This window comes from Panthera tigris, chromosome B2 (genome assembly GCF_018350195.1).
Source record: "Panthera tigris isolate Pti1 chromosome B2, P.tigris_Pti1_mat1.1, whole genome shotgun sequence".
NCBI lineage: Eukaryota > Metazoa > Chordata > Mammalia > Carnivora > Felidae > Panthera > Panthera tigris.
In genome coordinates, this window is record NC_056664.1 from 80,248,606 (window position 1) to 80,265,420 (window position 16,815).

Consider the following 16,815-nt stretch of genomic DNA (forward strand, 5'->3'; position numbering starts at 1 on the left):
TCTATGATAAAGAAAAGAGGCAGAAGGTAACCCTGTGTTCTGCATTCCCAGGCATATCATTTTCATGCTGCACGACTCTAATTTATTTCTAGTGATAAACCTCTTATAGTCCTATGCTGGATGATGCTCACACATGTTCAAGTACACACAGGAAGACACAGGTACCTCTTCAACATGAACACCAAAATGAAGGGGCTTCCAGGTGAATGGTTTAGGGACCATGCACTGTAGAATTTTGATGCCTATTACAGATTTTGGTAACAGGGCAGCTGTAAAAATAAACAGCAATATTCAAATAATTAGACTATTTTCTTTCAGCCTCACCTCCAGATATGGTTATAAATACCACAGTCATTAGATGGGACACAGAGTTATCTCTTTAAGATTAGGCTATTCTAGGAGAGCATGGGTGGCTCAATCGGTTAAGCGTCCCACTTCAGCTCAGGTCATGATCTTGCGGTTCATGAGTTAGAGCCCTGTGTCGGTCTCTGTGCGGACAGCTCAGAGCCTGGAGCCTGTTTCAGATTCTGCATCTCCCTCACTCTCTGCCCCTCCCCCGCTCTCTGTCTCTGTCTCTCTCTCTCAAAAATAAATCATCATTAAAAATTTTTTTAAAAAAAGATTAGGCTGTTCTGTCTTCACATTTCTGAGAAATATACCTAATAAGTTCTACTTTTTAAAAATCTCGTGCATCAAAATTTTCTCAACTTTATGATGTATCCGTTTTTGTACTTCTGAACATAGGCAATATCACAAAGTAGATGCCTACCTAATAAATATTTAAGTGAATGAGTTAATAGATGAATGCTTTTCATTTAGTCTGCTGAAGTCACATTAGTTAACAGTATTATTCATTCATCAAAACTAAATACTACTGTGTCATCTACAGTTATTATAAGCTAGTCCCTCTTCTCTATTTTAAATTATACCGATATTTGAGAGTTATGCTTACTGTCAGTTACAGTACTCACATTTCAAATATATGGAGGACTTTACGAATGTTATTATGAATAATGGTGATTAGTTGCTTTTAATATCGTAAGCAGAGTGAGAAAAAATAGACATAAGCTACAGCATGAGAGATTTAAGTTAGACAAGAGTGTTCTGGCATCAAATCTAATTAAACACTAACGTGGATTATTGAGGGAAGTAATGAAATTTTCCTTCTTGGAAGTCTTTAAAAATAAGTTGGAACCTCATCAATGCATACATCATTAAATAAGTTCCCATATAAAGATGGAGGGATTGGTTTCAATGTTCTCTGAATGACAGGTATGTTTATTAAGGTATATATAAAATAGTATAAATTTCTGTAGTACGGGCATTCATATAAAATCCTAGTATCAATTTATAATCAAAGACATGAATCAGGTACCAAAGAAGTGACTTCTGGTTCTAGTCCCTCATTCCACATGTGACTTTGGGGCAAGCCATTTTTACCTCTAAGATAAAGATTCTTTTCCAATTAAATAGAATAATCCTAATTCTAAGTATATATTCTTCAAAATAAATTACATAAGATCTTGTTGGGTAAGTTATATTCAAATAAATAAGCAGTAGGGATATTTGATTCCTACAACTTAAGGTTATTTAAGAGTAGGTACTTAGAATTAGGACTATTCTATTTAATTGGAAAAGAATCTTAGAGGTAAAAATCATTTGCCCCAAAGTCACATGAGGAATGAGGGACTAGAACCAGAAGTCACTTCTTTGGTACCTGGTTCATGTCTTTGATTATGAATCCTCATTCTATTGTCCTGAAGTAAATTATACTGTGTATATAAAGAACAATGTTTAGCATACTGATAACAATTAGAAAAGAACTACTAATAGATAAACTTTAGATTATGGCAATTAAGTGACTAGCAACCTGACACAGGATTTATCTTTAAAATCCAGGTGCTTTAATGTATTTATACCAATCTTCTCTATGCTGATATTCTTATTGTATAACTTTATTATTATACCACAGGTGAATCTATCATTTTAAAATTCCCAGGCACAAGGCACTGAGCAAATGAACACTAACACTCCCTTCATGTTATAGAATTTAGAGTACAATCCTTTCTTAACCATTGGAGTATATTTTCCTCTTCAAGGTTGACAACTTTTGAAAAAATCATGGTACAGACTATGCAATTTATGTTTAAAATGTTGCCACTGCTTTTGTGTTAGGATTCATATTATGAGCAAATTCATATATATTGCCTTTTTTACTGCTTGGATATTGATCTATTTTGACTGTGGTCATCAGAGGCCATATCGCCTAAAAAGAACATATAATTCCATTCTCTGCTTTATTTTTAATTTTTTTTAGTTTATTTATTTATTTTGAGAGAGAGAGAGAGGGAGAGAATACATGAGTGAGTGGGGGAGGGGCAGAGAGAGAGGGAGATGGAGAATCCTAAGCAGGTTCCACACTGTCAGCACAGAGCCCTACGTGGGGCTCAATCCCACAACCACAAGATCACAACCTTGCTCAATATATCAAGAGTCTGATGCTTACTCAACTGAGCCACCCAGGTGTCCGTGTCTCTTTTAAAATAGAGACTTTGGGCTACAACATGTTTTTCCCAACAGCTCACCTCATCACTCAGAGATACCAATACAAAAGCAGTATTTCAGGTGGGAGTGCAGAAGGAAATAACCAGAGTTATTTGCAGGGTACAATCAAAGGTTCCAGTGGCAGAAACGTGCTACAAGTTGGGAGAATGTGAGTTACAAAGCATACAGAGAATGAGTAACAGTGAAATGGATAAAATGAACTCATGGGGAACAATTAGATAAGGATAAAAGGTATCGAAGTGGAAGAGCCCAACCATGTCAAAAGGACCAACTTTTAGGAGAAGGGCAGTAAATCATGTCTTTAAGAACATCAGAGGTGGAAGCCATGTTGAAGGTCATATGGAGACTAATCTCCCTTTACAAATGAGGAAATAGGCCTAATGAGAGTATGTGACTTTCTCAAAGTCATCTTATCCTAGGAAATGACAAATGCACCACACAATTCAGAATAATGAGTGGCAGTTTCAGAGCCAAAGACTTTGCACTGAGCCAGGGCTGCCTGTCCCCTCGGGGAGGACTGTCTCTCCAAGTGCCCTAGCCTTGTTCCTATGGATCACCACATTTTATTTTATTTTATTTTTTTAAGTTTTTTTTTTTAATTTTTTTAATGTTTATTTATTCTTGAGACAGAGACAGAGCGCGAACAGGGGAGGGGCAGACAGAGAGGGAGACACAGAATCTGAAACAGGCTCCAGGCTCTGAGCGGTCAGCACAGAGCCCGATGCGGGGCTCGAACCCATGAACTGTGAGATCATGACCTGAGCCGAAGTCAGACACTCAACCGACTGAGCCACCCAGGCGCCCCAGGATCACCACATTTTAAATCTAGTGAGTGATGGGAAATGATAGGCAAAGAACAAAAGGACATCTGCCAATGCTCAGAATGTATTCAGTCTGATGGTTCCAGTCCACCTTTTGACTAGCACCGTCCTAGTCAGTTCTGGACAGGAGGTGAAACAAGTGTTATTTTGACATGGTTCTGCCTATGGAGACAGACCCACTGAGAGTCTGTAGTCGACAGGCTCAGACGATGGGTAGAGCCATGCCAGCCCCTCTCAAGGCTCAGCTACTTCAGGGAGAAAACAAAGGCAGCATGCAGGAAAGGGGAGGTCGGATGAGCGGCCAGGGAGAGGGCACATACATACAAAAGTCCCGAATTTGGAGGAGGCTCATGCACACTTCAGATGCACAGCAGACATGAGGAAGGGGGCAGTGCACAAGGAGATCACACACAATGCTATTCTGGGAAGGGTTCTCTGTGATCTGTAACTTATATGGATATAATAAACTCCATGCCTGAGACACAAAAGCCCCAAACAACCACCACCAAAACACAAAACATGTGTTTAAAGGGGAAAATTACCCACAATGTTGGTTTTTTCCACATGGCTGGACCAGGAGGGTTGCAAAATCCATCATTGTTAGTGGCCAGAAAGCCAACCAGGGGAGCCCTCTTAGAACTTTTAAAGGGAAACATTTTGGATGAACCTCTTGGTCTTACAAGAAAGACAGCTAGTTATATTTAACTATAAACACATGGCAGTAGGTGTCAGAGATATGCTCCATTTGAAAACTATATAAAATAAATGCTATTTTTGGAAAAGGAAACTAAACTAAGAATAGATAACCTGAGACTGCCAGACAGGGGCTAGTGCACCTGGCTGTGCTTTCTCGAGCATTTAGCACTTAGATTTAGCCTTCGGCTGAACTGCTCTCACTTCAGCAATCTTTAATTTATGCAGATGATTCATTTGCAATATTAAATCATTACAACACTGTAACAACAACAACAACAAGACACTAGAAATAGAGGAGGCCTGCTCTGACCACCTAATGTAAACCTGCAAACTTTCTCCATTGTGAAACAGACATTCCTCTTATTTTGCTCTACTTTTTTCTTCTTTTTAAAGCAATTCTCATCTTCTTTTTTTTTCTTTTGCAATTTTCATCTTCTAACATACTATAATGTGTTTATTTGTTTAGTGCTTACTTTCTGTTCTCCAACAGGATATAAGCTCCAAGAGGGCAGGAATTTTTGTAATGTTGCTCATAGATGTATTCTATGCACCCAGAACGATGTGTGGCACACAGTGGGTGTGCAAAAATGCTGGCTGACGAATCAGAACAAGAACAAGACGTGCATGAATTGTAAATACTGTATAAAGCCCTTTTTTTCAGATGACAATGAAGCTGCCTCATCAGTAACTACAAAGAATATATATTTTTCAATAGAAATCACCAAAATTAAAAAAATTCAAATTCAGAGGTTAGTTGGGGGTGTTCTGCTATCAGAAGAAGGAGGTGATTCACTCTAAAGATTCCAGGGGGAAGTGACCCCAGCATACTTGGGGCCAAGCTGATGACATGCTCCTGCATATCTTTGGGTATATAGAGGGAAACTGAGGTAAGTACTGAGCAGTGGGAAAAGATAACTCACAAGGGTTTGTCTTTGGTAGATATATATATATATATATATATATATATATATATATATATATATATATTTTTTTTTTTTTTTTTTTTTTTTTTTTTGAGAAAGAGACAGAGAGCGAGTGAGCAGGGGAGCAGAGAGAGGGAGAGACAGAATCCCAAGCAGGCTCCACACCATCAGTGCAGAGCCAATGCGGGGCTTGAACTCACAAACCATGAAATCATGACCTGAGCTGAGATCGAGTCACACACTTAACTAACTGAGCCACCCAGGTGGCCTGGTGGCTTTATAATATTAATACTTTTTTTTTTTTTTTATGGTGCTTGCCTGGGCATAAGTAATACTTTCACAGTATCTCCCTCTATTTTGAGGCAGCTTGGAGAGTGTACTTGCCCACTACCAAAGTGGACCATTTGTTGCTCGGTTTAAGAAAGCATGTACAAATTCAGTACTTTTTCCACATGGCATGGCTAAAAGTATTACTCTCAAAGATTGCTTAACTAGCTGCCCACCTCCTGTGGGAGGGGAGCATTTTACAGAAATGAGTGATTGCTTGGTCTTCACTGCCAAAGTGCCAGGAGATCAAGTAAATAATGAGAGAACGCCAAAGTCTCTGCTACCAAACAGATAGGAACTTCAGGTGGTATTTATTTAAGACCCTGTATTTCTTAGGTTATGGTGGGGGTCTATGAAAAAGAAAGGTAGCAGACATGTAGCCTAGATTTACAGGGATTATTCAAAGCTCTACCTTAGCAAAAAAACAAAAACACAACAACAAAAAATACTAAGAAACAAACAAAACTCCCCTCCTGTATAGAAACTATTCCATAACCATGGAGGAGGGGTCTAAAACACAACTCACCAAAACGTAGAAAAGACACAGAATGCATGGAGTGGGCAGGTCTTGAGAATCCTATCCCCACACAAAGAGAAACTGTGCAGTATCCAGAGAGAAGAGATGGTATGGTAGCTGGGGAGAATTAGCAACCAAAGGGGATGAATCAGCTCAGCGTCTGAAAACACCTACAGGTTCTGTCAAACCTGCCCGCAGTCTTCAAGAGCTTCAAGGCTCACAAACAGGAAACTGCTGGGTATGACTTAATCTGACTCTCAACCTCCTCAGAGAAGAGCTTGCCCAAAAAGTTATGAACAGAGTGCGGAGCCAAAAGGTGAGAGGTGAAGAAGAATGTGAGTTCAAGTTCAGAGTATGGGGCATTTAGGTTCTCAATTCTCAAAGCATAGAGGAGTTATTTGGGATTTCAGCATTGCATTCAAAACTGGTCAGCATCTCTACGAGCAGCCCAATGCTTTATAGAAAGGAGGAGAACGAAAATTCAATTACAAAGGGACTTGTGAAGACGTGAGTTGAAGTCGTTCATTTATTCATCTGTTCATTTACTCAAGACATTCTGTATTAGAATATTTTCAGGAACAGAAAACTGAATTGACCTAAACAAATAAGAGGATTTATTATCTCACACAACAGAGTTGCATGGAGGTAGAACTGTCCCAGGACTGGTTTATTTATAGCACCTCAGCAACATCATTAAGCACCCAGGTTCTTTCCCTCTTTCTGTCTATTTTGATTTGGTTAGAGTAACCAAAAATGTACCCCCTGGATCAAGAACTGGAGTTGGGGCCTGGGCCAGCTGCCCTAGAGCAGCTAGAGGAAAGTAAATACTTCAACCAAGTCAGGGTTGTGCTAGAAAGAAAGGGGCTAATGGCCACTGCGTGGGCCCCAGAGATATCTGTGGAAGGTCACTCAACAATATTCACTAAAAACCTACTATGTGTCCATTCCTGCACTGGTCACTGGAAACATGGAAAAAAGGAACTACCTGCCCATAGGAGTTTAGAGACTAATTGGTGAGACAAACATTAATGAAATAAACATGAAAATAAAGACAAAACAACAACAGCAGTAGTGTTATCCTGAAAAGGTACATGGTGCCAATGAAAGCATAATCGGGGGACCTAGGTTAATGAGGGGGAGAGGAGGAGTCCCTGAAGAAGGGAAACTGGAGCTGTTGGGATAGGGGATGGAGAAACATTTCAGGCAGAGGGAACAAATGGAGTGGCCAAGTGGAAGGAGTGAATATGGCACATTCAAAAACCATCCCCAGATGGAGAACAGACAGAGGGTGAGTTTGGAGCAAGATGATGCTGAAAAGGTTCACAGGAGCCAGACTATGAGTTACATACAATGGAAGAAAATGTTAACAAATTCATTTTTTTTTTTTTAACGTTTATTTATTTTTGAGACAGAGACAGAGCATGAAAGGGGGAGGGTCAGAGAAAGAGGGAGACACAGAATCGGAAACAGGCTCCAGGCTCTGAGCTGTCAGCACAGAGCCCGACGCGGGGCTCGAACTCACAGACTGTGAGATCATGACCTGAGCCGAAGTCGGCCGCTTAACCGACTGAGCCACCCAGGCGCCCCAACAAATTCATATTTTTAAAAAGTTGATTTATTTTGAGAGAGAGAGCGAGAGTGAGAAGGGGAGGAGGGACAAAGAGAACAGAAGAGAAAGAATCCCAGGCAGGCCCCACACCATCAGCGTAGAGCCCTACACGGGGCTTGATCCCACAAACCGTGAGATCATGACCTGAGCTGAAATCAAGAGTTAGACGCTTAACCAACTGAGCCACCCAGGCACCCCAAAAATTCATATTTTTATTTTAAAAAAATCTTTTTAATGTTTATATTTATTTTTGAGACAGAGAGAGACAGAGCATGAGTAGGGGAGGGGCAGAGAGAGAGGGAGATACAGAATCCGAAGCAGGCTCCCGGCTCCAAGCTGTCAGCACAGAGCCCGACGCGGGGCTCGAACTCGCCAACCACGAGATCACGACCTAAGCCGAAGTCGGACGCTCAACCGACTGAGCTACCCAGGCGCCCCAACAAATTCATATTTTTAAACTTTCAAGATCTTAGACTTTTTGTTCACATCAAGTTTGACACAAAACAGGCTTCTAAAATGTCCTACTACCCAGATGCTCTGAGAATATTAAATGGCCATCCCCTGTCCTTTCAAAATGAATACTTCTAGTCACTTCACATAAAAGTATCCCATAGGAAGAAAGGCTGGGCACAGGGGTGGGGAGGCAAGGCATGGGAGACCTGGAACCTGGGTTGAAAGATGAAGCCACACAGTTGTAACTGATTGGAAAAGGAAGGAAATAATTGAAGAGGCCAAGTTGGGAAAAGTATGTGGAGGAAGGCTGTGACTCTCAGGGTCGAACAGGATCAGGGACCTGCATGGGGGTTCCTCATGTACAGTAACAAGATAGGGTGCTTGAGCCGGGGGGTGCGGAAGGCTCAGAAGCACAATGAAAGGAGGGACCCTGAGGAGGGGCAATCTTACCCCAGGCCCGGCCTCACACCTTTGGGTGTTAACTCGCTCTATATTCTGGGGAGGTAACAAGAGTGAGACTGCAATATTCAGTGTGCTTCTGTGCTTTTTGGGGTGTGCCTGCTTACTTAGCAAGAGATTACACAGAAATTACTCAAGGTAAAGTGCACAGAGTCCTCTCTCAGCAAATGAGAATATGCTTTAGGAATAAACAACACTACCACTTCCTTACGGGGCAAAAAAATATTACCTCTTAAACTGGTTTCTTATCACTACAAACTAACTCATAATCTCTCAATAGCTGAGTATAAATGGTCTAATTAACCATCTTTTGCCCTTCAAACACTTGAGGATTTCCAAGGTGACTAACCATGCATTTCTTCTACCACATGGATGAGCATGTAACTGAAAGGATTCGCATCCTCCAAAGCAGACATTTAAAGTGTGACAAAGCCATCTCAGAGAAAGTTGGCCCTTTTGAAATGAGATAACTAATTATCCGGTGAAAAGGCAGTCTCTTCCCACTGGAAACCAGCTACGTGGTCGAGGAGAATGAAAGGCATGGACCATGGCAAATCAGATCTTTAAAAATGGTAAACAAAATAAGCCACAGAACAATTAACACATGTGGGAAAACGCAAAACACCACCAGCCACACAGTTGATTTGGTTTTAAGAAAACTGAGTCTGTGTTTTAGAAAGAAAAAAAAGAGTGAAAATACGTAAAAGTAAAAAATAAATCAATAAGTAAATGAAACAAAACACCCTAAAAACACAACTAAAAGCCAAGTAAAACTCATACACACAGACCTTCACAGACTACACAAATTACTTTGTCTGAATCATCTACAAACTTAGGAAACAGTCCTTATACATGTATTTTATCCTTCAGGATAAAGGATAAATGTCTCCTCTGGAATCTCGACTGCTAACACACACAAGGCAGTGAACCATGGAGACGGTCTTCCTTTCAAAATAAGGACACAGCTTATTTTCTCCAGATCAGATGTAGCCGTGACTGAGAACCTATGCATGCTGTAGAGACAGAGAGAAAAGGAAATGGATGGTGAAAGCAAATTTAATTCAGTGAGCTAGCAACATCATAATGCGCAAAGCTGGGAAGGGGAGAGAGGTGGAGACATACACAGTGCCTACCTTGTTCCTTTCTAGTTTTACCAAATTGCATTATATATTTATGACTTTTATCCTAAAAAGCATGAAAAATTGACAATAAAAGGTTATCTGAATGGAACATTGGTCTTTGGTTAAAGTGTCCGGCACAAAGAGAATCAAATTTTTTTCAACGAGCCTTCAAACAAAGTGTACATGCTCTTGACATCTGCTGATGAGCTATGGTTTCCTCTTCTTCAAAACTCAAAGCTTCTCTAAATTAAACATAAGCTTGTTTTGGGTATCTGTAAAATATATGTGGATAAAATTCAAAGTTTTAGAAAGGGAGTTGCCATAGAAACACACAACTCCCTAAAAGAGCAATCCGTTGCCTCTTAAGGGAACCCATCATCATAGATATTTATTGAGCGCTGCAGACAATGCATAAAGGACAGTTGGAATACACACACTGGACAAGTACACAAATTAAATAAGTCAAGTGCTTTAAGTAAGGGATGATGAGCCCGTTTGTATGTGTGTGGTGGGAGGAAGTATCATGTGAGCTGAACCCTGTGGTACAGCTGAAATGTAGCCATCATAAGAAGATTTATTTAAAACACAATTCTGTAACAAGCTGGGCATTGCACCCAGTTATCACTATGGACTGTTTTCTGTGAATTCTTTTAAAATGTGGATGTAAGTACTTGAAGTAGCACTTACAAAAATAGCCTTATTTTTACTAGCAGAGTAGACTCAAGCTAAAAATAAATTAAATGGGAGTTTCATACTGCAGACTTAAAAAAACATAGTATCAGTATACCTAAGACCACCTCTTTCTCAGAAGCTTCTGTGCAGCATTCCAAAAAGGCCACCTGATTTCCAGCCAGATTACTGTTCTTCAGACTTGGTCTTGAGACAAAGGTACCTCATGGAGATAACCTCTAAGCTGGAGTCTTGAATCAAAACCACTATTGGTCCTTAGAGAAGGATTTCTGCTCTCAGACTTTTACCAGAAAAGGCCAAATTATCACACAGCCCTTTGACAATGGGATGGTCCTAACTGGGAGGAAACAAAATAAGTATTTTTGAGGGGCTGTATTCCCAAAACACCTGCAATGAAAGTCTGGGATTAAAAAAAAGTTCAAGCCAGGTAAGTCATGATTTGTATGAAAATGTGATCTTTTCTTCAGTTCAATTTCTTTCAAGGCGACATATATACAACACCCTGGGCTTTGGGAGAATTCTCCAGTGGGGACTGAAAAGGAAGTATCTGGTGGCAGTGGAGAGTCACATGGGGACTTCCAATAGATATTCTCCATCTACAAGAGAAGGGAAGGGTCTCCATGCTGTAGCTGTTTGATAAACACACCACAGCAGCCTTTTGACTTCTGGTATAAGTAAAAGTGGCTTTTTGGTGCTATATTTTGAAGGCAACAGGTAAAGGCAATGAAGTGATAAGTATTTACAATACAGATTTAATATTTCTAAAACAAAATTTCTGAGATTTTCTGCTTTAAGCAGGATCATCCTGCTTAACATCTTGTCTCACTAATCTTTACTTCAATTTTGAAGAGTAAAGTGTGAATGCCTAGAAATATCCAGTCACCTTTTCAGAATCAGCTATCTAAGCACTACCTTTTCAAACAGCTTTAATCTAGAGGCCTATTTTATTTGAGAGAGAAAGAGAGAGAGAGAGAGCCCGATGCAGAGCCCAATGTGGAGCTCAATCCCATGATCCTGAGATCATGACCTGAGCCAGAATCAAGAGTCAGAGGCTCGCTTCGGATTCTGTGTCTCGCTCTCTCTCTGACCCTCCCCTGTTCATGCTCTGTCTCTCTCTGTCTCAAAAACAAATAAACGTTAAAAAAAAAAATTAAAAAAAAAAAAGAGTCAGATGCTCAATTGAGTGAGCCACCTGGGTGCCCCTAGAGTGCTATTTTAATAAGAATGTTTATAAAATTATAAAATTGAATTGTTTAAAAATTTTATTCATCAAGATTAAAGGTATCTGCATTTAAAAAAAGGTAATACATTCAGAAACAGTATACACATTACCATGATGTGAAATTACAAAAAATCGCAGACATTCATGGTAACTCAGGAATGAGCCTTTCCATGCAGCTTAGTTTCCCAGAGAGCTGATGGGCTCCAGAGTTTTCTTAAAATAGAAGTATTTCCAAAATGTACCACATATCTTTGTGCATCCAACGTCAGAACTAAGTGCATGATATACCTTTTTTTCTTGATAACTTATGATTGAAAATACCAGCCCATATGTAGAAGTTGAATATAGTTCTTCAAAATGTAATACATATGTGGTTGTAGATGAAAATATATGTGCTGAGGACCATGGAACAGGAAGGATTCCATTTGACCCCCAAATCTGTCCTCTCAAAAAAAATTCCTGATATCAACTTCTATTCTGATCATTTGCCTCTCCTCACAGAGGTAGGGTGTAAGCTATGCAGTGCAGTATGACTTTCTGGGGGTGTACGGTGTTGTTTGGAAAAGCTACTTAGTGAAACAAAGTCTAAAGAGGTTTCCTGACAAATGGTTTTTCTGTTCTCTAGGTGGACATCTGCTTGGATGTTGTTATTGGCTGCCTATGACTTTGGCTGGAGCTTCAGCCTATAGTGGCGCTCAAGAGCTGTGGGCAGGTATGACCTTCCCCAGCTTTCTCATGGGCACTTTCAGTTACTCAATGGTTCCTTCAACGGTTGGGGAAGAGAAACACCCTTGACCAGTTCACAAATCTGAGTTCCCATGGTTGGGAGTTCTCCAATGCTTCACTTCTTTTTGCTGGAAAGAAAACAAAGAAACAAAAAAAACAAAAAAAACAAAAAACAAAACCTGTTGGTAGAAAAAAATTGGCACAATCCCTTTGAAAGAGCAATTTGGAGTGCTCTCTCTCTGGATATCAAAGCATAAGAAAGTACATATTATTTCACTCAGCAAATTGCTTTCTAGGAATTTAGCCTAAGGAAATCATATAAACAACCTGTAAACTTTGGATATGTAAACAAAGGACATGCGCAAAGAGGTTGACAGTACCATTGATTATAAAAATAAAGTTTTGAGATGCCTGGGTACATCAGTCGGTTAAGAGTCCGACTTCAGCTTAGGTCATGATCTCATAGTTCATGAATTTGAGCCCCATGGGCTCTCTGCTGTCAGCTCAGAGCCCACTTCGGATCATCTGTCTCCCTCTCTTTCTGCCCCTCCCCCGCTTTTGCGCGCTCTCTCTCTCTCTCTCTCTCTCTCTCAAAAATTAAGATTAAAAAAATTAAAAAAAAACATTTTGCTAAGCTTCTAGAAACCTAGTGTATTGCTTAATAAAATAATAGAGTCAAGCAACAGGAGACTATTCTGCCATTAAGATTTTAAAATAACAATGAGACCTACATTAATTGAAACAAAGATTTCCACCATATATTGTTAAGTGAAAAATAAAAGATTTCACAAATACATATGGTATACATAGGAAAAATTCTGGAAGGATATATATTAGAGATTCCCAAATTATTCTGGAAGCTATTAGAGTCTCAGTAATTTTTTTGATAGTGCCTCCAGACCAAAATAAATATCTAACAGTGCTGTCTGTTAAGTAGTTAGGTCCAAACAACTTAAGTATTTATGTCTTAATGACTTAGTAGCTATTTGAAAAAAATAACACACATAAGTTAAAAGTATTTTTTTTCCTTTTTAAATAACCTTCTAATAACTTATTAATAGAATGTGTGCACCTGTTGAGCCATGCACAACTTCAGATCTTGGAATCAGGTTGAATACCATTTCCCTCATTTCCTGTTTCATATTGGTTTTCACATGGTACTCACTTTTTACCATTAAAAAGTTAGCAACCATTGAAAATTCACTTTTGCAAAGATATGATGTCATCAGAAGGAATGCAGTATGATCTTTAATGTTGAAACTATGAATTACCTCCAATGGTATTGGACAGATGCATTTCCCTTGATGCAAAATAACCTGCAGCAACCTCATGAATTTGCTGTGGTGCCCCAGAGCACCTTGGCATGCAGCTTGGGAACTGCAGATATATAACAATATTAACAGCTGCTTTCTCTCGGGTTACGGGTGATTTTTTTTAAAAAAAGATTTTCTGAACCTTTTCCCAATAAACATCTGTTACTTTTTGCAATGAGAAAAACCATTAAAAGGATTGATATATTGTCAGAAGTTTTTTTTCCCCCTTTGGCTTAAACACAAACATTTATCTCTTACTATTCTGGAGGCTAAGAAGTCCAAGATCAAGGCCCCAGCTGATTAGGTATCTGATGAAGAGCCCTTCCTGGTTCACAGACAGCTGTCTTCTTGCTGTGAAAGCTTTCTGTTCTAAAAAAAAGATGGATATTCTATTCTCCTCAATTTTTTACTCTTAGAAAAGTCTGGGCATAAACAACATTAAAAATTGAAAGTATTGATTGGAAATAACCTAAGTGTCCCTTGATAGATGAGTGGATAAACGTGTGGTATATATATACAATGGAATGTTACTCAGCCATAAAAAGAAGCAAATCTTGCCATTTGAGGCAACATGGATAGACCTTGAGAGCATTATGCTAAGTGAAATAAGTCAGATAGAGAAAGACAAATATATGATTTCACTTATATGTGGAATCTAAACCCTGTTTCTCTTTCTTTCTTTCTTTTTTTAGTAGGTTCTATGCCCAATGTGGGGCTTGAACTCCTGACTGAGATCGAGTCACACTCTCTACTGACTGAGCTAGCCAGGCACCCCCTCTAAAAAACAAATGAACAAACAAAACAAAACTCATAGATACAGGGAACAGATTGGTGAGGGAAAGAGGTGGTGGGGTAGGTGAAATGGGTGAAGGGAGTCAGTTACATGGCAACAGATGGTGACTAGACTTATTGTGGTGATTACTTTATATACAAAAATTGAATTATTATATTGCACATTTGAAACTAATTTCTTGTATACTAATTTTACCTCAATTAAAAAAAAACTACATGACAGGTATAACAAGACCTTAAAAAAAGCAAGAAAATCTTGGATGATGTTTTAATGATAGAAAACTCACTCCTGAATAACTTTCTGCAATAACTCTTACTATTCTGAATCCTTCCTTGATACTTGCACAGATAGGACTGATGAAGTCACCGGTGTCAGGACACTGACCCAGACGTTCACCCTACTTCCTGTGGGTAGTCACTACAATTGTTTAACAATAGACTCTCTGTCCCTCAGCTGATGTGCCTATAACACAGCATGGTCACACCATTGTGGGAACTGAGCTGCAAATGGTCCTTTGCTCTTGGTCTGCAGGGCTTCAGTCTCTGGATTAATGGTGTTCCTTTTAACACAGTGCCTGCTGATATTCACCCTGGTATCCCCTGCCACTGTCTTTAAAGGTCTCTACTACTCTCTTTGTTCCCTCTGGTTATTTCTGCCCAGTCTGTCAGTTTTGGCACTAACGAAATGAATGGCCTTTTATAACTTCACCAATTGGGACTTTAAGAACCAACAGAGTAGTATAACAGATATTTAGCTTTCTTTGTAGTTAGTTGTTGGTGTTTTGCCTGTTTTACCCCTTGTGGGGGTTGGTGGAGACAAAGGAAAATTTTCTCGTTTAAATTGTTTTAAATATTTATTTATTTTTGAGGTGGGAAGCAGAGAGAGGGAGACACAGAATTTGAAGCAGGCTCTAGGCTCCGAGCTGTCAGCACAGAGCCTGACACGGGGCTTGAAACCACTAACTGTGAAATCAAGACTTGAGTTGAAGTTAGACACCCAACTGACTGAGCCACCCCTGAGCCTCAGGAAAATTTTCTAATTTCAAGCTATTGTTAAAACCTGAGGATTTTTAAAGTTTGGTGTTGAAGTTTTATTGTGGTCAATATTTTCTAATCATTTACTTTCTTACTATAGAAATGCCCATGGAATTATTAAAAACCATTTATTTTTCCAATCTAGCAATGTCTACAAATGTATATGTCAATTTCAACTTAACCTTTACAAATTTAAGTTAGAATTAACAATGCTGCAGTAGTAGGATATTTGAAGTAACTATCTGCATGAACTTTAATTGGAATGCCCCCAAGAGTCTTAAATATATTTGTTAAAAAATGAAGAAGAATAGGATCTTCCAATCCTTTACTTGTCTAATTACTCCCTACAGTACTTGCCACATTATAACATACCATATACTTTGCCTATTTATCTTGTTAATGGTCTCTGTCCTCCAACAAGAATGTAAGCTCAACAAGAGTAGGAATTTTTGTCTATTTCAATCACTGATCTATCTTCACCACCCAAAATAGTCTGGCAAAATGTAGGCGCTCAACAAGTAGTTACTAAAAAGTAAGTGAACGAGTGACTAATTCTTAAAGTCCTTTTATAACTCCATTTTAGAGGGCCACAGATGAGAAAAATATTTTTAAATGAACATTAATGTTTATGCAAAACAACTACTGCTTTTTTGTGTAGGTGAAAATCAAAGTCAACCTTTGATTACAGTAAAATCCACAAATTACAAGGATTTAACCAATTTTTTATTGCTTTCCTGTGGGAAACATTTTAACTTTCAAGTAAAGAGACATTTTGATTGTCAAAGTATGGCAAGTGCACGTAGAATACCTAAAAATGCTGAGGTGAATTAAAAACATTTTTTAAAAATCACAGCTAAACTTTGAGAAAGTAATAGTAATTGTTAAAGGTCAAAAATGATAAGAAGACTAGAAGCTAGGAAGATATGTACTCTGGAGACATAAGCCAATCCTTGGTTTTAAGAGACAAAAAGTCTATGGGACAGGAGACAAGCCTAATGCTCACACCCTTGAAAGGTAAAAATCCTCAGTGGTTAAGTTAAATAAAAAAAATCTCCCAGGAACAGAAGAAAGGATAAGGCTTAGTGATGGGAATGGAGGGACAAAGGAAAAAGTTTCCTCAAAAAATTCTAAGCCGAGGGGTGCCTGGGTGGCTCAGGTGGTTAAGCATCCGACGCTTGGTTTTGGCTTAGGTCATGATCTCAGGGTTTGTGGGTTTGAGCCTCAGGCTCTACGCTGACAGTGTGGAGCCTACTTGGGATTCTCTCTCTCCCTCTCTCTCTGCCCCTCCCCTGTTCATTTTCTCTCTTTATCTCTCTCTCACTAAATAAATAAACATACAAATTAGTTAATTTATTAATTAATTAAAAAAAGAAAATTCCAAGCCTGGTCTTGTACTGTTTGGGATCAGAACTTCTACGTACTTTCTTAAACACAAACATTTAGGGTAGGAAAGTCGTAGAGAGACAGTGCCCTCGAACACATGACAGAAGCAAATGCAAAGACTCTCTAGAATAATGAACTTTAAATCCAAGTGTCAAAGGATTTT

At 39.0% G+C, this 16,815-nt stretch overlaps 1 protein-coding gene across 3 annotated transcripts in view; it reads right to left on the reverse strand.

Moving 5' to 3' along the window:
- Positions 1-16,815, reverse strand: part of BACH2 (BTB domain and CNC homolog 2) — a 349,101-nt gene that overhangs the window by 202,831 nt on the left and 129,455 nt on the right. The window contains exon 1 of one of the 3 annotated variants that reach the window (XM_042986812.1): positions 5,859-7,217. The exons of the other annotated variants lie outside the window; for them this stretch is intronic. The gene's annotated coding sequence lies outside the window, so the exon portion shown is untranslated. Of the gene's footprint in view, positions 1-5,858; positions 7,218-16,815 lie in introns of those variants that run through there. 3 annotated transcript variants of the gene reach the window in all.